The sequence below is a fragment of the Lathyrus oleraceus genome, unplaced genomic scaffold, assembly GCF_024323335.1.
Source record: "Lathyrus oleraceus cultivar Zhongwan6 unplaced genomic scaffold, CAAS_Psat_ZW6_1.0 chrUn0283, whole genome shotgun sequence".
Taxonomy (NCBI): domain Eukaryota; kingdom Viridiplantae; phylum Streptophyta; class Magnoliopsida; order Fabales; family Fabaceae; genus Lathyrus; species Lathyrus oleraceus.
The window spans coordinates 2,550-27,174 of NW_026112674.1; the positions used below are offsets into that span (position 1 = coordinate 2,550).

The 24,625-nt window shown below is 37.7% G+C and overlaps 1 pseudogene; it reads left to right on the forward strand.

Moving 5' to 3' along the window:
* Window positions 1-13,653: 13,653 nt before the first annotated feature.
* On the forward strand, window positions 13,654-13,753 carry LOC127113360 (uncharacterized; annotated as a pseudogene).
* The last annotated feature ends 10,872 nt before the right edge of the window (window positions 13,754-24,625 follow it).

A 24,625-nucleotide genomic window follows, 5' to 3' on the forward strand; every position in this document is an offset into this window, starting at 1 on the left:
CTCTAATGCCGGTAAAATATGTTAACTTCCAAGCCTTTCCTTCTCATATCTTTAACTTTGAAACTTTGCTGAGAAATTCAGGGGTAGATAAGCTAGTTTCCGATATTGGTGATTATTACCCTGATATGATAAGAGATTTCTATACCTCTATAAAGTTTGGACCAATGATTTTGGAGATTTGGTGTTTATTGTTAAGGTCAAAAATGTTGAAATCTATATGGATCTTAATCAATTGGGAACATGTCTGGAAATCCCTTCTGAAGGAGAAGCATTTCGTCAAGGAACTGAACCTGACAATGATGCATTGAGCAATTATAACAGTTTGGAGTATTTTGTTTCGATTTCTAGAGGCACTCAGGCTAGCCTCATGAGCCGACAAAGATCAAAATCCTCAAGGGTAGCCAAGTTTGCTAACCTCCTATCTGTGAGTGATAGGATGCTACATTGTGTTCTTGCCTATGTGTTGGTTCCAAAACATTCTAACCATGCCCAAGTTAGTGAACTTGAACTACAACTTATTAGAGCCTTGAAACTGAATATGAAGATTAATTGGGCTTATGTCATTTACCAACACATGAAGCATCAATTATCTGTAAGTGGCGGACTTCCCTATGGGAGAATTGTTTTAAGAATTCTGGAATTTCACAGTGTTCCACTTCAAAGAGAACCAAAGACTCCAACGACGGTTAGAAATTGTGAAATCAACGAGATTACCGCAACGAAGAACACCGAGATTAGTATTGGACCAAATGGAGTGTTTCGGTACAAAGATTCGCCTGCTTCTTCCGCAACTCCAACAATTCCGGAAGGTGAAATCATAAATGCTATGCTGTATAACAAGATGTGTTCTATTGAGACCACCATGCACCATAATCACAGGGTCACTCAACGTGGAATAAAATCTCTTCGGAAACTCTTCCTTTCCTTGAAGCGTTAACCTGTCCCAAGTGAAGAAGGTGCTGAGGAAAGTGATGAAGAAGGTGAAGAGGATGATGGATTCAACATGTCAGAAAGTGATTAAGTTTTGTCATATTTTTATTTTCTAGCTTATATTTTTAAGTTAGTATTTTTAGTTTATTTTAAGACTATGCTAAAACTGTTGGTTTATGATATGTTTGCATTATCTTGTGTGTTATGTAGGCATGGCAAGGGGGAGGGTCGGGGACGGTTTTTACCTCCCCCAAACCCAAACACATATCCCCAAACAATCCCCATTCCCCTCCCCAAACCCAAACGGGGATGGAGAATCAAAACCCAAACCCGTCCCAAACGGGTTCGGGTATCCCCGCCCCGTCACTATTCATTTAGTGAAATATATTTTTTTAATATAAATATTTATTTTTTCCAAAATAAAATTACATTACAAATAATAAAATAAAAAAAATCTAAAAAAATTTCATACATACATTTCAAATATTTTAAATAATAAATTTAAATTAAAATATCAAAACATTAAACACATATTTAATATTCTAAATTATCAAAGATAAACAATAATATACATAATGAAATAAACGGGGGGGGGGGGGGGGGGGGGGGGGGGTTTCGGGGATGGGTTCGGGGCGGGTACTAGTGTCCCCATTACCCGACCCATCCTCATATTTTATAATCGGGGAAAACCCAAACCCAGTCAAAGCGGGTTTTCCCCGTCAACTTCGGGGCGGGTTCGGGTGAGTACCCACGGGTATGGGTTATGTTTCCATGCCTAGTGTTATGTGGTGCTTAGTATATATTGTTTGCATGATTGATACTTATTTCTCTATTTCACCCTTTTTTGTTAATGACAAAGGGGGAGAAGAAATTGTTACTATGTTATTTCCTTGTTTTTTGTTTCTCTCTAACAAAATGCAGATTTCAAAAGACTCCTTAATTCATAAATTAAGGGGCAGCATCAATTAAGAGGGAGCATTTGCTAGAGAAACACGCTTGGATCAAACTTTCATTCTTTTGGGTTGTCATCATCAAAAAGGGGGAGATTGTGAAGACATAACTTCTCAGATGTTTTGATAACGACAAACCTCGCTACAAAGCTAAGATTGATTAACAAAAAGGATTGATCAAGATTCAAGCACATGAATGATGTTTTCAACCAATGATCAAGTCTCAATGAAACGCATGAAGATTCAACTTTCAAACGGATAAGGTATAACACTTGATCTCTAGATATTTATACAAGTGTTCAAAACATGTTTCATTCATGCCATAATAATTGAAAGTATTTTTATGCATCAAACAAATCATAACACTTCACTCTTTTAACTATATTTAAAATTTGTGACAAAGTAACCGATTATCCACTTTATGATAACCGATTACTCTATGTTAATTTCAAATATTTTGAATGTTGGAACCAACTAATCGATTATCCTTTTTGGGGTAACCGATTACTCTGAGAAAATTTCAAATCTTTTTAACGTTGAATGCAAGTAACCGATTACCCATATTAAGGTAATCGATTACCACCGATCCAGAGGCAAAAATCAATGCATCTCTTCATGGAAACTTTTCTGTTTTCTTTACCATGAACCATGACATCTTTTGGATTATTGATCGCTCGACTGTGTGAGTCGAGAATGGGATACAAACTGCAAGTGCACAGTTCTATCGCGTAGTTTTAAAAGATATCGATCCCACAGGGACTTATGAATCGATATACCGTTATCTAAAGTTACTACGTAAATCTAAGGTGAAGATGTTTGATTGTTTGGGGAAAAACTAAGAGCTAAACTAATGTCTAGATTAAATATTAATAAAACGGATATCGGTATGTAATTCGTCAAAACTAGGGAATCAAGTCTTTGTCGGTTTCTTGGTTTTAAAATGAATCGTTTCGGTTAACTTTATTGGTTAAAGGTTTTATCTCAAACTCTCGCTCTGTTGAATAAACCATGATTTTATATTAACGTAGCTGTCACTTATAATTAAGTCAAAAACCATATTTTGAAAACAATAAAGTTGCAGAAACTCCTTTTAAGAAAATACTAACCGTTTTAAACACCCTTATCTCAAACTCTCGCTCTGTTGACTTAGGTTATATAATTAAATCCAAATGCTTAACTCTCGTCCTCACATTCAATCTTTAAAAATACTTTTTGGAAAAGGTCAGAATTTAATTAACTCTAAAACTTGCTCTCGCCCTGATCTAGAATTAATGCCTAACTTACACTGTCCAGTTAAAATCTCAAACTCTCGCTCTATTGATTTTAACTTCTTTATGTCTTTTACTTTGGTAAAAAATCTTGTTATTAAACCTGTAAGTTGAGACCATAAAAAGATTGATTTTGATTTTAAGTTTAGATAGACCGACTCAATCTCGACCCCTTATTCTGCTTACTTTACATACCGATACCTAGGCAAATTAGCCAGACATGTTAATAAATAAGAATTTATATCATGCATAAACAGACTCATTCCAGGCAGGCAATATGAATAAACAATAGAATAAAACATTAAAAATTAAATAACAATTAAAGAACCTGAATGCGTATTACAATGGTCTTGAACACTCCACCACAAGCCGGTAGGATTTGTTCTTCGATTCTTCAATTAAGCAGTAAAATAAATCAAGGAAATAAAACTCGAATATAACGTAAGGTTAAATCCGGTATAAAGTTGCACAATAGTTTCCGGTGTAGAAACTATTACGCGAAAAATATCTAAAAGCTAAAAACGGGGAAGATAAATTGCAAGGGGAAAGAGAAAGTAAAGCTTGCAAAAGAAATAAAATAAAATGAACAATGCTAAGTGCTGGAAAGGAAAAAATAAATAAGCGAAGGCGTAAAAGGAAAATTTGGCAGAGCTTCCGCAAAACTGAGCGTGCAAAAACTCCCCCCTTTGAAACTTCCCAATTAGCTGCTATTTATACAGCTGCTGGTGTAACTATTTTTCAAGGGTTTCCGTGTGCGTGGTCTCGTTCCGAGGATTAAGCGTGCGTGGAAGTAGGCTTCAACGTGGTCAGTTGAGTTCCTTGCGCCAAAAATATAGAGGATTGGTGTGACGTTCGTCACACCATGTGTGACGTCCGTCACAAGAGTGCTTTTAGTGTGACGCTCGTCACGCTCCTTGTGACGCCCGTCATAGGGGCAACGTGCGCTTTCTTTTGGGCTGGGCTTGGTCTTGGTTATTTGTTTCCTTTTTATTGCTTTTTACACCTCCTTTTCTTCCCTTTTTCACTTTTGCTCCAAAATGGGTACCTGATGTAAATAGAAAAGAAATACTGCATAATATCTGATAAAATGGGATAAATTAAAGTAAATGATAATATAATCTAATTAAATTAAGTCTTAAAATGTGATATAATTTCATGTTATCAAACTCCCCCATACTTAAATCTTTGCTTGTCCTCAAGCAACATTCAGTATAGAACTTGTTAAAAAGTTTTAGCCAGATGAAATTTTAAAGCACACATCAATTCGTACTAGGTTGCCAATGGATTTTTGTTTAGGAGGACTTGAGTTTAATCTTGACATCAACAACCACCGTTACAACTTAGATAACCCTACTTTATGCAAATCAGTTCCAAGTACACTATGATAGCTATCCTGGTTCCTTTAGTCTTATTTTACCCGTTTTCATTCTAGCGAAATCACATTAAGCCCTTTATCTTTTCGCGCACATAGTGGAGTAACCGGTTAGTGATTATGATCCGCTTTTAGCTAGAAGTTCTGGTACATAAGTCGGATAACTTCATTATTCAGTCCATTGCAAATTGCGGGGGATCGAACCGTAGTCCGCCCTACCAAGTTCAGTACCAGATTCCTACTGAACCAACTCATAATGGATCTTTCATATTGTTTTTGCATGATCTGCAACCTTTAGATTAAATGATCTGGTAAGGATCACCTAATTTAATTAGTGCATTTCTTGATATATTCGTCTATTTTATGTTACTTTGGGGATCATTCACTTATATTCATCGGCTCTCCACGTAGTTTGCTATTAAGATGGTGTTGACTTCTGTATAAACTACTTGGGGTTGCCATAGAACTAAAAGTTCAAGGAATCGGTATAATAGGTACTTATCCTGCTTAACATATTGAGGTTCTCAGAGCGTTGTTATGGTAATGATTTTGTTTTGATCTCACTCAAGTTTTATAAAGTAAGCAACCTTTATACTTATTGGGTGTGTTTAGAATTTGTTTTGTTATGGCTCAAGAAAATTGAGGGGAATAGATAATAGAAAATTTTCACACTTAGGAACTTAACTTAAAGTTATAAATTTTTTTTTTTTTTTTTTTTTTTTTTTAAACATTAATAAAACAACAAAGGGAAATAACGATGAAAAGGGAAAATGACATACTTGAAAGAGGAAAGGTTGAAAGGACAAGGTTTCCCCCCCATACTTAAACTAAACATTGTCCCCAATGTTTGTAAGGGAAAGAAATACAAGATGGAAAGGAAAAAGAAAAAGGGAATATAACTAAGGCTGCCTTCCGCCTCTGGTTCTTGGACCTGGTGATCTTTGACGTATGTCTAAGTTGTCGAACCTGCTGAACAACTCAGTAAACCGCTGGTCGGTTATGGCATTCCGAGCATCCTGTTGCTGTTGCATTTGACGCATCATCTGCATCATCTCTGCATTCTGTGCCTGTATACCGTCGATAGCATCCATAATGTCGTCGTTGGTCGCAGGTCGTCTTCGTCGACGACGTTGGGAGGATGGGCCGGCTGCATTACTGGAAGGGTTGAGCGGGACTGATTGTTGTGTTGGCGGATGATCACCTTGTTCCATTTCTTCAAACTCATCTGTTTGCTGGTTTGTTTGTGAAGGCTCGGTGGTTTCAGGAGCGCTAAGATCGTAGAGGTGGCGGTCGGGGTTTGTGACATCAGTTAGGGTGGTATTGGGTAGCACAACACTCGGGACTGCTTGGTTGTTTACCATAAGATAATAGCCTCCGCCTACTCTGTTTTTAATCAGGCGGCTGGAGCGGCAATAGCTGATATCCATAGACAGGGGAGGTAGGGATTCTAAAGTTTGGAGTTTATCCCCTAGGTTCAGGCCAAGTGCTATGGAGGTTATTAATCCACCAATTATAAATGGTTGCCGGCCTCTAGCACATAAGGTGCGGATATGATGAAAGAGGAAAGAGGCGGCGTTTACCTTAGTATCCGGTTCGAAAACGCACTGGAGGAAAAATAACTCCTTCGAGTTGACCTTACTGTTGTTTGGTCTTCCAAAAAGTGTGTTTTGCAGGATACGGAGAAAATAACGGATGGTGGGGTTATGGATGTGGGAGAGAAGGAGTTCTTCCCAGCTGTAGGTATTTATACCAGAAATTTTCTTAAAAAGATCGAAAACTAGAACTGTGTTCCAGTTTGAGGTTGGAGGGATTCTGGCATGGAGCAGACCTTCTGTGGGAAATTGTAGCATGTCACTCAATTGGCGATGGGTTAGGGAGTACTCGGTGTTAAACATACGGAAGGTTGCCGTACCGGTTAGAAATTCACCTTCACCGGCGGGAGTGGTGTAGTCGTAAGAACTTAGGAATTCTAAGGTTAGGGAAGGGTAAGTGGGTTGGTTATGGGTGCAAAGGAAGGTTAAATCGGCTTTACGGGGTACCTGGTGGAGGCGACGCCTCGCTGTTGGAAGCGCTCGAATTGCTCTTGCTGATAGTTGTCATCTCCGGATCGGAAGATGATATTTCCGAAATTCTGATTTCCCGCCATTGTGATGAATTTTGAAGGAGTGATTTGGAGTGGAAAAGAATTGTATTTGATATAAGAGAATTGTTTTGTGGTGAATGAAGGAAGTTTTGGTAGGTATTTATAGGAGAAGGATTGGAAGGTAGAAAGAAAAAGTGGTTGAAAAGTAATTAAGTGTGGTAAATGAAAAATGAATGGGGAATGTAAAAATTAAAGTGTAACGTTCGTCTCTAACGGCTCCTTAACGTTCACTTGTCTGAAGGGTGTTACGCTCGTCACAAGGATGTGACGTTCGTAACAGGCGTTTTGCGTGCCGTTCGTCATGGAGTATGTGACGCTCGTCACACCTCCTTTTTGGCAAGGCTTCAGTGGCGCTTCACAGAATTACTTTGGTAGCGTATTTTAATGTTTCATTTTGCTTATGATCATTTTTAGTCTGTAGTTTTAATGTATTGTGCACGCTTACTTGCTTGGCATAATAATAATAATAAGTAGCAACAGTAGAGCATAATAGCCATTGCATAATAAAATTAATTAAACAGCTTCAATAAAAATGATCATAATGTATTACAGGGAAGGAAAATAATGAAATGAAATAGAAATAAACATGAATTCAAACAACATTAATGAAAAAAAAAATCTAGCCTAAAACTAAATAACTTAGAAAGAAATATAACTAAATTCCATCTATCTTCGGATCTCTGGCCGGAGGAGCAAAAGAGTTAACATGATGCCGTAACATACGTAACTGACTTGCCGTGCTGCTCATGTATTCTAGGACTGCAAGTCTCAAGCTATGGAAATCTTCCCTGAGGGCGTCCTGTTCTGACATCAAGGCTTCAATGACGGTTTTAATATCTGTTCCTGGCATATGATGTCGGAGATCAGGCATGACTGACTCTTCGGTCAGGACAGGCTGAGGAGGAGGATCAATGTCATAGTAGCCGGAAGGTGTCTGAGGGTCAGATTCAGCATGAGAGATATGGTCAACATAGTGCTCGTAGTCATCACAAATCTCATAGTCTTGTATGGATTCAGTGGATCTAGCAGGAGTTGGGGTTTCATTCAGATTATAGAGCCAGTTCCTTTGATTATGAACACTAGTTCTGGGATCGGGCATGGTGAATAGGCAGAGAACCTGGTTATCAATAATAAGCTCGAACTCATCAGACCCTATGTTTGCTATAAACATAGTGTTGAAGAGGAAAGGTATACTCATAGTAGTAATGCCACAAAAAGGGTTAAGGTCAAGCATAGGCTGACGTAGTCCAATAGCATTACCTATCATAGTGATCAGACCGCCTATTCTAATGGGTGCTCGCTCATCCTGGATAAGGTGGTCCAAATTAGCTAACATAAAAGTAGCACCGTTTACTGGACGGTTCTGGGAAGCACAAAATATGATGAAGAGTTCATCACGTGAAACTGAAGTACTATTTGGCTTCTTCCCAAATAAAGTGTGGGTCAGGATCTTATGGAAATAGCGAAAAGCCGGGTTATGTATGTTTCCAGAGAGAAACTCATGTTCTTCGGGCTCATCATTTCCAGTCAGCTTACCCCAAAAGTGTTCAAGCTCTCTATATTCAAAAAGTTCTTCCTGGCTTACAGTGAATGTATCAAGGGAGGTAGGAAAACCCAAAAGGTTGGTGAAGTCTCTAATATTAAATTGGTACTCCATATTGAACATTCTGAACTGGATAAAACCTCTGCTAATTCCTTTTCCATGGCTGGGTAGATAGATTAATGAACTAAGGAATTCTAGTGTGAGTCTCCGGTAGGTGGTGAAATGCCTCAGGATAGGGGAGGTCTCCCATCCTATCTGATTCAGCAAAAACAGGACACTCTGTCTCAGTCCAAGGGCAGTCATAGCCCAATCATCAGCATATAAACTAGGTAGCATCTCTCTAGCGGCTAGTTCTTCAAACTTTCGTTTCTGAGCCATTCCTCTGAACTTGATACCCATACGATCAAAATGTCCCATCAGGTTAGTGTTAACTAGAGAAAAGAAACATGAGTTTAAGTCAGGATTTGGCCAAATGCCGAAAGAAGAAAAGAATTATTATTATTATATATAGATATATATATATATATATATTTTTTTTTTGAATAAATCAATAATGAATACTAAATAGAAATTAAAAGAATAATTAAGAGAAAAATAGGGAAATGATAATAATAATAGAATAATAAAATAACAGATTAATTTGTGGGTTGTCTCCCACTAAGCGCTTTGTTTAAATGTCGCAAGCTCGACAAAGAAACTGTTAAATATTGTCTATGAGTCCTGGGGGCGTTTCGTCTAAGTGTAGAATTTGCGAATCCTCGTTGGTTTCCGCATAGTGATAATGTTTCAGACGTTGCCCGTTTACGGTGAACGGTTCTGTAGATTGTCCTTTTATTTCTACCGCTCCACTGGGAAAGATTTTAGTGATATGAAAAGGTCCTGACCATCTGGATCATAGTTTTCCCGGGAATAACTTTAGTCTAGAGTTAAATAAAAGTACTGCGTCGCCTTGCTTGAAGATTTTCCTTGATATACGCTTGTCATGCCATTGTTTTGTTCTTTCTTTATAGATTTTGGCATTTTCATAGGCGTCTCTTCTGAGTTCCTCTAATTCGTTTATGTCAAGGATTCTCTTTTCACCGGCGGCTTTGTAATTCAAATTTAAATTTCTAATAGCCCAATAGGCTTTATGTTCTAATTCTACCGGGAGGTGACAGGATTTTCCATAAATGAGCTTAAATGGGGTCGTCCCTATGGGGGTTTTATAAGCAGTTCGGTATGCCCACAAAGCTTCTGGTAATTTCAATGACCAATCTTTCCTTGAAGTGTCGACCGTTTTTTCTAGTATTTGCTTGATTTCTCTATTTGATACTTCCACTTGTCCACTGGTTTGAGGGTGGTAAGGTGTCGCTATCTTATGTCTCACTCCATATTTAAGTAGTAGTTTTTCGAGTACCTTGGATATAAAGTGCGATCCACCATCACTGACTACTATTCTTGGGATGCCAAATCTCGGAAATATTATATTTTTAAAGAGTCTAGTTACTACTCGGGTGTCATTTGTTGGAGAAGCTATAGCTTCGATCCATTTTGATACGTAGTCAACTGCCACAAGTATGTATTTGTTACCGAAAGAGGATGGGAAGGGTCCCATGAAGTCTATCCCCCACACGTCAAAGATCTCTACTTCCAAAATACCTTTTTGTGGCATCTCGTCGCGTCTAGATATGTTGCCCGTGCGTTGACATCTGTCACACTCCTTAATAGTCGCATGTACGTCCTTCCATATAGTTGGCCAATAAAAGCCAGCTTGTAGGATTTTAGAGCAGGTCTTGGATGTACTTGTGTGACCACCATAAGGGGCGGAGTGACAGTGTTGGATTATATTTTCTACCTCTTCTTCGGGTATACATCGACGGAAAATACCATCGGGGCCTCTTTTGAAAAGTAAGGGATCATCCCAGTAATAGTGTTTTATGTCGTGGAAGAATCGTTTCTTCTGCTGGTAAGATAAAGTAGGTGGAACTATTCCGGTTGCTAAATAATTGACTAGGTCAGCGTACCATGGTGTGGCAGCTATAGCTAGGGTGGTTTCTACTTGCATGTCGGAATTGTTCTCTTCTAAAGTAGCTATAAGTTTGTCATACGAGAAATCATCATTGATGGGTGTTCTTTTTGGTTCAAGGTTCTCAAGTCTAGAGAGGTGGTCTGCTACTACGTTTTCAGTTCCTTTCTTGTCCTTGATTTCTAAGTCGAATTCTTGTAGTAACAAGATCCATCTTAGGAGTCTAGGTTTAGCATCCTTTTTTGTTAAAAGGTACCTGATAGCAGCGTGATCAGTGTAGACTATTATTTTAGCTCCTACCAAGTAAGAACGAAATTTATCTAGCGCAAATACCACTGCTAGGAGTTCTTTCTCGGTTGTGGCATAATTCATCTGCGCTTCATCCAGGGTTCTGCTAGCGTAATATATAACGTGAAGCTTTTTATCCTTTCTTTGTCCTAAAACAGCACCTACAGCATAATCACTGGCATCACACATTATTTCGAATGGTTCATTCCAATCTGGTGTCTGCATAATGGGTGCGGAGATCAATGCTTGTTTGAGCGTTTGAAATGCTTTTAAACAGTTATCGTCGAATATGAACTCAGCATCTTTCATCAACAGTCCGGTTAAGGGTTTAGTTATCTTAGAGAAGTCTTTGATGAATCGTCGGTAAAAGCCGGCGTGTCCTAAAAAGCTTCGTACTTCTCTCACGGTTCTTGGGGGTTGAAGATTCTCGATTACCTCTATCTTGGCTTTGTCTACTTCAATTCCTCTGTTCGAGATGATGTGTCCTAAAACAATTCCTTCTTGTACCATAAAGTGGCACTTTTCCCAATTAAGTACTAAGTTTACTTTTACACATCGCTCAAGAACTCTTTCCAGGTTTTCAAGGCATTCTTCGAAACTTTGTCCGTATACAGAAAAGTCATCCATGAATACTTCCATGATGTTTTCGAGAAAGTCGGCGAAAATTGCCATCATGCATCTTTGAAAGGTTGCAGGGGCATTACACAGACCAAACGGCATTCGTCTATAAGCGAAGGTACCAAAAGGGCATGTGAACATTGTCTTTTCTTGGTCATCAGGGTGAATTGGTATTTGAAAGAAGCCTGAATAACCGTCTAAATAACAGAAATGTGAATGTTTAGCTAAGCGTTCTAACATTTGGTCAATGAATGGTAAAGGGAAATGATCTTTTCGGGTTGCTTTGTTTAGTTTCCTATAATCAATGCACATTCTCCATCCCGACTCGATTCGTTTAGTTATGATTTCTCCCTTTTCGTTTTCAATAACGGTTATGCCTCCTTTCTTGGGTACAACGTGTACAGGACTAACCCATTTGCTATCAGATATAGGATATATAATACCTGCTTCTAATAACTTGGTTATTTCTTTCTTTACTACCTCACTTAGGATCGGATTTAGTCTTCTCTGGTGTTCCCTAGAGGTTTTACAGTCTTCTTCTAACATGATGCGGTGCATACAAATAGAGGGGCTTATTCCTTTAAGATCGGTGATGTGGTATCCTAGTGCGGTTGGATATTTTCTTAAGATATGTAAGAGTTTTTCTGTTTCGAGTCTTCCTAGATCTGCATTAACTATCACAGGTCGTTCAAGTTCTAAGTCTAGGAATTCATATCTCAGATTTTTGGGAAGTGTTTTCAAATCAGGGGTTGGTTTGTTAAGACACTGCGTAGGATCTGGTGTTATTGCTAAGCAATGGTTAGATTTATCCTCTAAGAGATAGTCTGAGGATTCGTCTTCTCCTGACTTTGCTTCTTTTATGCATTCATCGATGATATCCATGAAGTAACATGTATCTTCTATTGCAGGTGCTTTCAAGAATTGGGAAAGAATGAATTCAATTTTCTCTTCACCTACTTCGAAGGTGAGTCGTCCTCGTTTTACGTCTATGATTGCACCGGCAGTTGCTAAGAATGGTCTTCCTAGTATAATGGGTGTAATATCATCTTCTCTAATGTCCATAATGGTAAAGTCAGTGGGAATGTAGAATTGACCTATGCGTACGGGAACGTTTTCAAGGATTCCTACAGGATATTTGATGGAACGATCTGCTAGTTGCACGGACATTTTGGTTGGTCTTAATTCTCCCATTTCCAGTCTCTTGCATATGGATAAAGGCATAACGCTAATTCCGGCTCCTAAATCGCATAAAGCTTTGTCGATGACAAATTTTCCTATGTGACAGGGTATAGAGAAGCTACCCGGATCCTTGAGTTTAGGGGGCATGTTTTGGATTATAGCGCTACATTCGGCAGAGAGTGTAACGGTTTCGCTATCCTCAAGTTTCCTCTTATTAGAAAGAATTTCTTTTAAGAATTTAGCATATGAGGGCATCTGCGTAATAGCTTCGGTAAACGGAATTGTAACGTTTAATTTTTTTAGGAGATCAACAAATTTTCTAAATTGGCCTACATCTTTGGTTTTAACAAGCCTTTGAGGGTAAGGTATAGGTGGTTTGTAAGGTGGTGGAGGTACATAAGGTTCCTTCTTTTCTAGGGTATCCTTATTACTCTCTTCCTTTTCCTTAGGTTCACTTTCCTCAGTTGATTTCTTAGGGTTTTGGTTTTCTATCCTTGGGTCAGACGGTCCTTCCACTTCCGTTCCACTTCTTAATATAATTGCATGAGCTTGGCTTCTCGGATTAGGTTGGGGCTGTCCAGGGAATGTACCAGTTGGTGCAGCAGTAGGCGCTTGTTGTTGAGCTACTTGAGATATCTGGGTTTCCAGCATTTTGTTATGGGTAGCCAGGGCATCTACTTTGCTTGCTAGTTGTTTAAGTTGTTCGCCAGTATGTATGTTCTGGTTTAAGAAATCTTTATTGGTTTGTTGTTGGGAAGCTATAAAGTTTTCCATCATGATTTCCAAGTTGGATTTTCTAGGGGTATTATTGTTAGGATTTTGTTTCTGATATCCTGGAGATATAGATGGGGTTTGATTTGGAGACTGTCCAGGTGCGTACAAAGCATTATTACTCTTATATGAAAAGTTTGGATGGTTCTTCCAATTTGGGTTATAGGTATTCGAATAGGGGCTTCCTTGAGCATAGTTTACTTGCTCTGCTTGGATTCCAGTCAAGAGTTGACATTCCGCAGGAGTGTGGCCTTGGATTCCACAGACCTCGCAATTCTGAGTTATAGCAACCACGGCGGTTGGAGGTGATACGTTTAAACTTTCAATTTTCTGGACCAAAGCATCCACTTTTGCATTAACGTGATCAAGGTTACTTATCTCGTACATGCCAGTTTTCGGTTGAGGTTTTTCCACATTCGTTCGTTCGGTTCCCCACTGATAGTGATTTTGGGCCATGCTCTCGATAAGCTGGTAAGCATCAGCATAAGGTTTGTTCATTAATGCACCACCTGCGGCGGCGTCTATTGTTAACCTCGTGTTATATAAGAGACCATTGTAAAATGTGTGAATTACTAACCAGTCTTCCAAACCATGGTGTGGGCAAAGTCTCATCATGTCTTTGTATCTTTCCCATGCTTCGAAAAGGGACTCGTTGTCTTTCTGTTTAAATCCGTTTATCTGGGCTCTTAACATAGCTGTTTTGCTTGGCGGAAAATATCGGGCAAGAAAAACTTTCTTCAATTCGTTCCAAGTGGTGACTGAGTTGGAAGGAAGAGATTGAAGCCATCTTCTAGCACTATCTCTTAATGAGAAGGGAAAAAGACGAAGTCGAATTGCCTCTGAAGTGACACCATTAGCTTTAACAGTATCAGCGTATTGGACAAACACGGATAAATGAAGGTTTGGATCTTCGGTAAGATTTCCAGAGAATTGGTTCTGTTGCACAGCCTGCAACAGCGAAGGTTTAAGTTCGAAGTTGTTTGCTTCGATTGCGGGCGGAGCAATACTTGAATGCGGCTCATCTTGCGATGGAGCGGCGTAATCTCTAAGGGCACGAGCTGGTTCTGCCATCTCGGTTAAAGAAGAAAAAATGTTTTTGAAATCAGGAAGTTCTATAGGAGGAAGATTGTTTTCAGCACGATATTCCCGAATTCGTCGTAAGACTCGGAGATATAGTTCGATATCGTTGATTCGTAAATAGAGCGGTTCGCCTTGAGAGCGAGTGCGTGGCATACAAATCAACGAAAGAAAGAATAGAAGGAAAAGAAACCTTAGTCTCTACAGCGTAACGGAAGAGTTACGATATCGATTGAATAAAAGTCCCCGGCAACGGCGCCAAAAACTTGATCGCTCGACTGTGTGAGTCGAGAATGGGATACAAACTGCAAGTGCACAGTTCTATCGCGTAGTTTTAAAAGATATCGATCCCACAGGGACTTATGAATCGATATACCGTTATCTAAAGTTACTACGTAAATCTAAGGTGAAGATGTTTGATTGTTTGGGGAAAAACTAAGAGCTAAACTAATGTCTAGATTAAATATTAATAAAACGGATATCGGTATGTAATTCGTCAAAACTAGGGAATCAAGTCTTTGTCGGTTTCTTGGTTTTAAAATGAATCGTTTCGGTTAACTTTATTGGTTAAAGGTTTTATCTCAAACTCTCGCTCTGTTGAATAAACCATGATTTTATATTAACGTAGCTGTCACTTATAATTAAGTCAAAAACCATATTTTGAAAACAATAAAGTTGCAGAAACTCCTTTTAAGAAAATACTAACCGTTTTAAACACCCTTATCTCAAACTCTCGCTCTGTTGACTTAGGTTATATAATTAAATCCAAATGCTTAACTCTCGTCCTCACATTCAATCTTTAAAAATACTTTTTGGAAAAGGTCAGAATTTAATTAACTCTAAAACTTGCTCTCGCCCTGATCTAGAATTAATGCCTAACTTACATTGTCCAGTTAAAATCTCAAACTCTCGCTCTATTGATTTTAACTTCTTTATGTCTTTTACTTTGGTAAAAAATCTTGTTATTAAACCTGTAAGTTGAGACCATAAAAAGATTGATTTTGATTTTAAGTTTAGATAGACCGACTCAATCTCGACCCCTTATTCTGCTTACTTTACATACCGATACCTAGGCAAATTAGCCAGACATGCTAAATAAATAAGAATTTATATCATGCATAAACAGACTCATTCCAGGCAGGCAATATGAATAAACAATAGAATAAAACATTAAAAATTAAATAACAATTAAAGAACCTGAATGCGTATTACAATGGTCTTGAACACTCCACCACAAGCCGGTAGGATTTGTTCTTCGATTCTTCAATTAAGCAGTAAAATAAATCAAGGAAATAAAACTCGAATATAACGTAAGGTTAAATCCGGTATAAAGTTGCACAATAGTTTCCGGTGTAGAAACTATTACGCGAAAAATATCTAAAAGCTAAAAACGGGGAAGATAAATTGCAAGGGGAAAGAGAAAGTAAAGCTTGCAAAAGAAATAAAATAAAATGAACAATGCTAAGTGCTGGAAAGGAAAAAATAAATAAGCGAAGGCGTAAAAGGAAAATTTGGCAGAGCTTCCGCAAAACTGAGCGTGCAAAAACTCCCCCCTTTGAAACTTCCCAATTAGCTGCTATTTATACAGCTGCTGGTGTAACTATTTTTCAAGGGTTTCCGTGTGCGTGGTCTCGTTCCGAGGATTAAGCGTGCGTGGAAGTAGGCTTCAACGTGGTCAGTTGAGTTCCTTGCGCCAAAAATATAGAGGATTGGTGTGACGTTCGTCACACCATGTGTGACGTCCGTCACAAGAGTGCTTTTAGTGTGACGTTCGTCACGCTCCTTGTGACGCCCGTCACAGGGGCAACGTGCGCTTTCTTTTGGGCTGGGCTTGGTCTTGGTTATTTGTTTCCTTTTTATTGCTTTTTACACCTCCTTTTCTTCCCTTTTTCACTTTTGCTCCAAAATGGGTACCTGATGTAAATAGAAAAGAAATACTGCATAATATCTGATAAAATGGGATAAATTAAAGTAAATGATAATATAATCTAATTAAATTAAGTCTTAAAATGTGATATAATTTCATGTTATCAATTATTGCATTCATCTGAGGAGGTGTTTTAGACATTATATAAACATCATTTTTCAGATTTCAAAATCACCTCCTTGCAAAATTTCAAATCATTTACACACATTCTCTCAAACTTTTTAAGTGTTCTTCCAAGTTTTCTTTAGAGTGAAACCTTGCATAAACTTTCATTTTCAGCATCATAGTTTCATTTCATACAAAGAACACTTGTATAATTATTGTGAGAATTAAGTGTTACAAAGGAGAAGATCAATTGATAAATTGATATACTTCAAAATTCCAACTATTTCATCTTCTACAAAAATTCAAAATTATATTTCTTGCTTACAACTTATTTTTAGGATTGTTAAGAATAAGTTTGTAAGGTTTATCCTTGTTATCCGGTGTGTGGATACAAAAGGCCCTTTTGTGAGAAATTAAGTCTCGATTGGACTTTAAACATTATAAATCCAAGAGGATTGTTCTTGGTGTGTTAGCATTAGATAGAAAGACCTTAAGGTGTCTTTTCTAGGAATCTAACATTATAGTGAAACTCTCTTTCGTGTTGAAAGGGGAGTGGAGTACTCTCAATTTGTGAGGGGAACCACTATACATCGTGGTGTTCTTTACTTTCCGCACTTTACCTCTTTTCATCACATAAGCATTTCAAGAAAGTAAAGTCATAAACCGTCAAAAATCTGGAAAATCGTCTAAGTGCCTCATTCACCCCCCTCAAAGGCACTCCTTAAACTTACATAAGTTCCTCCTCGGCAATGGGGTAAACTGCATTGACTTTCTCAACATATTCCGACTCAGAAACTTCCATTTCCACACCAGGGCTCTCAGTAGCCTCGGCCATTAAACATTTGAGTGGTTCAACATAGTTTTCATATTTGATTTGCAGAGGGTCAGAATCCATCTGCATTCGAGCTTTAACCTTATCAGCAAACTTTAGTGTTCCCTCATTCAACGCTCCTTGCATCAAATCTCTGAAAAAGGACACAATGAAAGGTCTTATGACTCATAAAGTTATGAAACTTACAAAACACTATTTTCTTTCGTTGCTTTAAAGGTGGAGTTTTTAGTCCCTTAGGGACTTTGATTTGGTCATCAGCGACTAAAAGGTCAAAAATTACATCGCACTTAGTTACTTCAAAGGTCTACGTTTTAGCGACAAATTTTTCATTTTTTTGTTCGACTAGATTCTTTTCGTCGGACAATTTCAATCGTTTACAAACGATTGGAGGTCCTAGATTAAGTTCTGCCACGTTTACGTTGTTTTCTTCTACCTCTACGTATCCTACAACATATTCATGGCCTCTCTCATCTGCCTCTATATAGGAAACCTTCTCTTTTTATGAAATTTTCCTGTTCTGGCTTTCTCGACCTTCAGGCGTTCAACCTATCAAACCCTATCAGCCAACTGAGCCATATCTCTCAGATATTGGGTATCTAGTTTCTTTCTAATAGAATAATCTATATCCCGACACTAGTGCATAAAGAAGATTTTACACCCGTTTTTTATACATATTACACCCGTTATGATAGGGTGTAAATTCAAAGGGTGAGATATGTATGAAGAATTTACACCCGTTTTAAAACGGGTGTAAAAAGAGAATATATTACACCCTATTTTAGATTTAAAAAAAGGGTGTAATTGGTAGATATATACATTAAATTTTAAGACATTTACACCCTATTTAATATAAAACGGGTGTAAATTGTCACCTATTACACCCTGTTTTAGATAAAAAAAGGTGTAATTGGTAGATATATACATTGAATTTTAGGACATTTACACCCTATTTAATATAAAACGGGTGTAAATTGTCACCTACATACATTGAAGTTAAACGAATTTACACCCTATTATAATTCAAACGGGTGTAAAATGACAAATATTTACACCCTATTTTTGATATATCAAATGTAAAATATCTTATAATTACATTTAATTTTAACACATTTACACCCTATTTTGTGTATGAAGGGTGTAAAATATCTCAATTTTTTTAAAAATATTTTATTTGAAATTTCATTAAACCAAATATTTTTATATATTCCTGGATATTCAATAAAAAACAAAAATAACCAAAACAAACATTTCTCTAATCTTTAGAATCTTGCACCAAGTCATACATCAACAAAAATTGTATTCATGTAAGAAAAAAATTCAACCACTTTGTTCATGTAACTTGTACCAATAAATCATTCATGGAACAAAAATATATCTATATATAAGTTTTTTTTAATCGCTTCTGTTTTGTCATTAAATCTTTCTTTTCCTGGTTCTCTTGCTCTTCAACCTTTTGCAAAAAGAATTGAGCCCAAAGTTGTCGGATGTGATCAATTGACTCTTTTTCATATGATGAGGTGTCTGTGAATATCTGCAAGTTCAAACATATAATAAATTAAACAACTACATGTTAAAACAATAATTTACATGTTTTTCATTAAATATATGTAATATAAAATACCTCATTGAATCTTTCAACAATACAAGCATCAATAATGTCAAACATATTTTTCATGACATAATATCCACATGCCCATCCGTTATCTTGTTGATGCCCCTGCATATAAACTCCTAGTTACATTAAAGCCACCAAAAACAACAACATCACAAACTTTTTTCCTTTTTCACAAAATTTGTACCAACACTAACTTTCTTCACTCGACATAGAAACACATACAATTTTAGTTGGTTCAGAGCATGTACAACTATAATTTTATCACCATAAGTGCAATTCAGTAATAAATATACTACATGTTTATAATGATAACTTACAAATATATCACTTGCAATTATAAAATCGGAATTTTCTTTTTCTTTATCTCATTTATAATAATATAAATAATCAAGATACCATGGTCCAGTAACCCATGCAACCTGCACTCCTAGATAACCCAGCTGACCTCACTCCTCATGCATCCCATGCACACGCGTTTTCCTCCTCCTTTCTCTCTCTTGCTTTCCCACGCCTCCTCTCATACACTCTCCATATCTTGGGCCTGATGTTAGAGTCCAGGCCCAACTGTGTCTCCTTCTCTCCATCAATACTCCCTCCTTCCAAATTAACCTTGTCCTCAAGGTTAAAATCCGGAAACTGCCCCCTGAGTACAGCATCATCCTCCCATGTTACATCCTCGGCAGGTCTGTTCTTCCACTGAATTAAACTTTGAGGAGTGGAAACGCCCCCTTGAACTGTCACCCTACTGCCCAACACCTGCATAGGATATATCTCATCATCTAGTACGACCTCCAACTCCTTAGGCAACTCCCCTTGCACTTGGTAATCCCCAATTGCCTTTTTAAGTAAAGACACATGGAAGACCGAATGAATTTTAGACTGGTCAGGCAACTGCAATTTGTAGGCCACTGTACCTATCTTCGCTATAATTTGGAAAGGACCATAAAAACGAGCTGCAAGTTTTTGATTAATCCTTTTGACTACAGACTGCTGCCTATGAGGCCTCAATTTCAGAAACACCCATTCCCCGACTTCAAACTTCAAATCCCTCCTCTTCTTGTTAGCATAGGACTGCATTTGTTGTTGAGCTTTCAGTAAATGTAGTTTCAACTGGTTGAGTGCTTCATCCTTGTCCTTCAGTTCCAAAGCCACTGCTGCCACTTTGGTTTCATTGCTCAAAAATCTCAATAACTTGGGTGGTTGCCTCCCATATACCACCTCAAAAGGAGATTTTCCTATAGAGACATGATAGGTCGTGTTGTACCAGTATTCTGCCCACGGAATCCAGTAAGACCACGATTTAGGCTGTTCAGCTGCAAAGCACCTTAGATAGCTCTCAAGGCATCTGTTAATGACCTCTGTTTGTCCATCTGTCTCAGGATGGTAAGATGAACTCATTTTGAGTGCAGTCCCCTGCAATTTGAACAACTCTTTCCAGAAATAACTCACAAACAACGGGTCTCTGTCACTGACAATGGAATTGGGTATTCCATGTAGCCGAACCACCTCCCTCACAAAAACCTCTGCAACAGATTTTGCTGTGTAAGGGTGTTTCATTAAGATGAAATGACTATATTTGGACAGCCTATCAACCACCACAAACACTGCCTCGTATCCCTTGGACTTAGGTAGACCAGTAATGAAGTCCATGGAGATATCCTCCCAAACAGCATTCGGTATCGGCAACGGTTGCAACAGACCCCCAGGAGTGGTGGCTGCATACTTTTGTCTCTGACAGGTATCACAGGCCCTCACGTAGTCTCTAATGGTCCTTTGCATACCCCTCCAATAGACATTTTCAGATATCCTCCTGTAGGTTCTGAGGAATCCTGAATGGCCCCCCATGGGAGTGTTATGGCACTCCTTTAGTAGTAAAGGAATAGAGGGAGAATTTGGTCCTATTACCAAGCGACCATGATACATCAACACACCCTGTTGCAGAGTAAAACCAGGTCTGGATTGTGGATTCTTTTCCACCTCTTCTGTTAATTTCTTCACCTCATTATCTTTCTTCACCTCTTGCAGTAACCTACTGCTCTCCAGCCAGTTTGGTGTATGTAACATAGAAGCTAATTCCCCTTCATCAAAGCACCTTGACAACGCATCCGCTGCTTTGTTTTCCAAGCCCGGTTTGTATTTTACCTCAAACTGGTACCCTAAGAGTTTAGCCAGCCAACACTGTTGGTCAGGAGAGGACACTCTTTGCTGTAAAAAATGTTTAAGGCTCTTGTGATCAGTGTAAACCACAAATTCCTTACCCAATAAATAGTGTCTCCAGTGCTGTATGGCTAGAACCAAAGCCATCAATTCCTTCTCATACACAGATTTTGCCAAGTTATTCTCAGATAAGGCCTTACTGAAGTAGGCAATGGGCTGTCTCCTTTGCATCAACACTGCTCCCACACCTCTCCCTGCAGCATCACATTCGACTTCAAACGGTAAGGAAAAATCAGGGAGCACCAAAACAGGAGGAGTGGTCATGATTCTTTTCAATTTCTCAAAAGCGTCTTTGGCACTCTTACTCCAAAGGAAATTGTCCTTCTTTGTGAGATCAGTTAGAGGCCTGGCAATTTTACCATAGTCTCTAACAAACTTCCTGTAATATCCCGTGAGACCCAAAAATCCTCTCACGCCTTTCACATTCTTAGGACTGGGCCAGTCTAAGATACATTTTATCTTTCCAGGATCGACGGCTACCCCTGCTCCAGAGATGATGTGCCCCAAATAATTAATTTGAGAACAACCAAACTTACATTTGGATTTGTTTGCCACAAAACAATTACTGACCAGCACTGCCAGCACTTGTTGTAAATGTTTACCGTGTTCTTCCCCGACAACCTCGTCCCCAGAAACTTTCTCATCTTCTCCCACAGCTGAGGCCAATTCAGAAGACTCCGTCTCTGCCTGCCTATCTAAAAATGACTTCCACTTCTCTGACCTTTCCTCCTCTTCCTCCTGAAACCAAAATTGAGTAAGTTTTAAGATCAAAACAACCGCCAGATTGAAAAAAACCAACATTGCGTGAAATTTCCTTCCCATTATTCTCCTATTCTTTCCTCTAAAACAAAAGAAAAATAAACCAAAAGCACTACAAGACCTTGTATATATTCGCATATTCACGGTATCTTTGCAGGTGCTGAGGTCTCACCGTAAACCCATAGGCATCCCTGTTCACACCAAAATACAAATCAATTTCCAAAAATCAAAGTTAAACCTCAACAAACAATTACCAAATGCAGACTAGATTAACACAGGAAAATCCATAACTAAATCAATTAAATCCATCAAAACAAAAACTAAAAACACTAAAACACACACGGACTCATTCACTCAGCATTGACTCATTCTCAATAATTTGATTATCCAAACACTAAACCAAAAATGGAAAGTTGAATATCACATAGATTCAATAGCAGAAATAAACTAAATCATCAACCCTAAAAAACCGATGTAGAATTAGAACTAGAATTGAACGGATCTAGTAGAAAATGAAGTGATTATACCTCTTGTGATCGAAAGTAATAACAGGATTTGAAGTTTTGTTAGTTTTCATTTCGTAGATTTGATTTGAATCAGAAGAGAAGAAATAGGGTTGAAAATACGAAGATCTCGTTTTACTTGATTTTCTGCAACTGTATTTTGTAAGCAGCAGCTAGTAAGAAGAAGAGTGAGAAAGTTGAAGAGAGAGAAAGAGAGAGAGCACATGCATAGAGAGAGAGAGAGCGAAAATGGCGTCACGTTATTAAAAACATGTGCTGCGTGATAATAGCTTCACGGAAATCCAAAAGTTGTACTTAGGGATTCCTAAATTTACACCCTATTTTAATATAACGGGTTTAATATAAATTTAGTCATTTATATTGTTATAATTATACACCCTATTTTTAAATATAGGGTGTCTATTGTTATATTAATATTCCAAAATTTACACTCTATTTTAATATAACGGGTTTAATATAAATTTAGTCATTTATATTGTTATAATTATACACCCTATTTTTAAATATAGGGTGTCTATTGTTATATATTAATATTAAAATTTATTATTTTTTTAAGAAAATTTAAGATTAAACAAATAAGAATAATAAAAGTTATTGTTTAAGGCACGAATATTTTATTTTTATTTTTAAATTTACACCCTTTTTTTGAATATCAGGTGTAATATAGAGTTGATAATAAATAATATTTGAATTTACACCCGTTATTTAAAAATAGGGTGTCTATTGTTACGTACTAAAATTCAAAATAAGACTTTATTTACAAAACTGCCACCGCATTTGCTTTTTACACCCGTTTTATGTAAAACGGGTGTAAATTTACAAATTATATTATTCTTTTTGTACTAGTGCGATCGACCATTTCGACCAATTCATGTTCAGGCACTTGGGTAAAGCACATTGCCTTCAACAACCTGAACCTGTTTAAGTAGTCATCAATTGACTCAGGCGTTTTACGCCTTACACTAGCCAATTCTTTAAGACTAATCTTTGACTGTCGAATATATAATTGTTCATGAAACACTCACTCCAATTGGTTCTAATTATGTATTGAATGATAGGGAAGTGTCGTGAACCGTGTAAAGGCATTTTTCGTTAGAGAATTTGGGAAAACTATCATTTTCAAATTCTCATTATTTGCTATATCACCTGCTTCAGTTTGGTATCGAGCGATATGTTCGATAGTCAACTCACTTGTGTCTCCTGCAAACTTAGTGAATTTAGGGACTTTCCATCCCCTAAGGAGTTCTGCTTGCAGCACATAATCAGACAAAAGAGACACGAAGTTTGGCCTATGTAGTCCTACATTAAGGCCATTATGGGCAAGGATGTTTTCGACTATGTGGACTAGATTATTTTCCCCCTTAGGTTATCTTGTCAAACATTCCGGACTACCTCCTCAGCATCTTGGTTCCTACCCACCATAATTATCCCTGGGTTAACTTGACATATACGTTATTCTCCTCCCCCAAGCACATGAGGTACGACAAATCGAAGTTCCTGTTGGTGTTGTTTCCCTTTATTTATGGGGGCAACCCCATTGTCATGTATCCCTATTTGTCTGGATGGTACGCTTTGGTTAGTGTTCTTAATTAGGGGGTTGAACATTGTACCAATTTACTGAGTAAGCATATTAACCATATCTAGTTACTTTAATCTATTTGTTGTCTTATGGACAACATGGAATTTGTTGTTAGGGAAGACGTGTTTAGGAGGCCAAACCCAGCCCCTCCATGTTGTGTCACTTGACCAGGGTTGCTATTGGCAGAACCTGATGCAACATATGGATTTAAAGGAGACGATATTGTTGCATTATTATCTACATACGTTGATGTGTTATTGTGTAATCCTTCCGTCATCGGAGTTGGTATATCACTACGGAAATCCCTAAAAACCAGTGAAATCGCAAAACCTGACATATAAGAAGGCATCGGATCTCTTATAGCAGTGTGCATGGGCCTGGGATTAGTTGGAATGCTTGTTGCCATAGACAATGCAACCACTATGGAATTTGTGTTCTCTGTCGTTCCAACCGTTGATGGGACATATTGTTCAACATCTGGGACGTTATTTTCGGAAAGTGATGTATTCCTAAGGTGAACCATTTCGACTAAAGTCCAAATATAAAAAAAAAAATATTATTCGATGCAAGAAAAACTCACTACAAAGAAACTAAATGCAACATTTATTTTAAATATAACAATTCAAAATTTTGCATAAAACATGTCAGAGTGGGCTTAATGTTTACAAATCTTCAAATTATTTTAAAAATAGAATGCTGGACGTTTAACTTAAAGTATTTAAGTTTTAGATCGATAAGATACTTTTTAAGAAAAATTTGATTAGCATTTTAAAAATTTTTTTATTTTTATTTTTAAGTTTGTTGCAATCAAATTAATGTGGGGTATAGGAATCAATGAGTAAATCTGTTATAACAACTCCTTAAAGTTTGGAAATCCGTTTATTATTCCTTTGTAACCTAATTTAATTCCTTCAACGTTAGTG